Below are 2,050 nucleotides of genomic sequence, written 5' to 3'. Positions count from 1 at the left end.
TGTCCCCTGCATCGGCAGGCGGACTCTCAACCACTGCGCCACCAGGGAAGCCCTGGGCTTATTTTTATTTTAAAATAAATATTTAAAAATTTTTCAGTTTTAATGTTTATATGGTAAATATCAATAGATATAACCCACGTAAAGGAAAGCTTATTGGGGCCATCAATAACTTTTGAGATTGTAAAGGGGCCTTGAGATCACAAGGTCTGAGGACCACTGCTCTCATGTAATGTAAAATTTAAATGGAAAGGGATGTTGGATTTAACTGTTAAACATATTCTTCCTTTTCTTTCTATTCCTTTCTAGCAGAGTAACTTGTAAGGTACTGAATCTTGAAAGAAATTTCTCAGTGCTAGGTGGCTGTGGAGTCACAGTTTCCTGGTATTGCAGATTCCTTTCTGATGATCTTCTCAGCTCACCATGTTTCTCCTAGTGACGGGACCCTGGCAGCCATATTTGTGTTATGGATACCAAGCCCTGTTGCAGTTGATTAGAAAAAGGTAAACCTAAGCTTAGCCAATTAGAGTCTCACTCCCAGAAATTTGGTGTTGGGATTCAGAGACAGCAGTAAATTTTTCTTTATGGCCTGAACTGAGTTGGTGAAAACTCAAGCAGAGGCAAATCACCCAGAGAAAGACCATCTGAAGAGACAGAAGAGACAGGTGTACTAAGAAAAATAAGGAGAAGTGGAGAAGTCCCCAATGGCTTCCTGGGTCTTTGCTCTAGACCCTTCTGAAGCATGGTTGCCTTCGTGCCCCTGGGTTTTATGAACTACCCCTGTAACGTTAGAATATAAGCTAGCTCAAGTAGATTTCTGTTATTGTTAAGCAAGCAGATCTTAGGCACTCAATTTCTGTAAAGCTGAAATTCTTGTGAAGGCATTACTCTTGTTTAAAGGTACAATGGAAAACATCTCAGAAAAAAATGGAAAATAATTTGTTGTAAGAGAAAGAATAGGAACATTAATTAGGAAATATATCAAGTTGTCCCTATTTAAAACTTTAGCAATGTTTATAGGTGTCACCCTCTTCAGAAGGGCAAGTAAAATGTGGTGGACAGGCAATCTGCCAGTGAAATCAAGGAGCATCTGTCTTTTGCTGGCTAATCTACTTACTTAGTCCCTGCTGTGCTGAATTGGAGTGTGGGTGTGTGAGTGCACATCAGGTACATCTTCTGGCCAGTTACCGAGTCCTAGCCTGTACTGCTCGCTGGATGACAGGCCAATCAATCAAGAGATGAAGTGTTGGGGCAAGGAATAGCAACATTATTCCAGAAGCCAGAAGACTGAGAAGATGATGGACTAATGTCCCGAAGAACCACCTTCCCCAAGTTAGAATTCAGGCTTCTTTTACACTAAAGGGGAGGGGGTAAAGTCCTGGTTCCAGCCAGACTCTGGAGGGGATGTGTTCATTTTTTCCTTCTTGGAGCCATTCACTAGTGGGTTCTGGTCAGGATGTTTCCTGTGAGCTGAACAAAGGTATTCTAGCTTAACATTCATTACCTGGGAGGCAGAGTTCCCAGAGATGGGCCATTATGTATAATTTAAACTTACAGGAAACATCCCTTTAGTGATTAACTTGTAATAGAATACAAAGGTGCTTCCCTATTACATATCACTTCATTTTTTAAAAAAACTTATTTATTTAATTTTGGCTGCATTGGGTCTTCATCGCTACGTGCACCAGGGCTCGAACCCGTGTCCCCTGCATTGGCAGGTGGATTCTTAACCACCGCACCACCAGGGAAGTCCTCCACTTCATTTTAATATTACCATTTTAGTTTTTACTAAACTCTGTAGGGCCACTTCTGTCATGTTTACCACTGTATCCCCACGGATTTGGAACAGTGCCTGGAACAGTGTGGGCACAGTCAATGTTTGTTGAGCAAATAAATAAATGATCATTTTAAATAGTCATGAAGAGGTTCACTAGACCAAATATTATGTGAGTTTTGTTTTTTTTTTTTTTGGCCATACCACGTGGCTTGTGGAATCTTATTTCCCCGACCAGGGATTGAACATGGGCCCTCAGCCGTGAAAGGGCGGAGTCCT

This window comes from Physeter macrocephalus, chromosome 10, assembly GCF_002837175.3.
Source record: "Physeter macrocephalus isolate SW-GA chromosome 10, ASM283717v5, whole genome shotgun sequence".
NCBI classification, from domain to species: domain Eukaryota; kingdom Metazoa; phylum Chordata; class Mammalia; order Artiodactyla; family Physeteridae; genus Physeter; species Physeter macrocephalus.
This window is presented reverse-complemented; position numbering follows the sequence as displayed.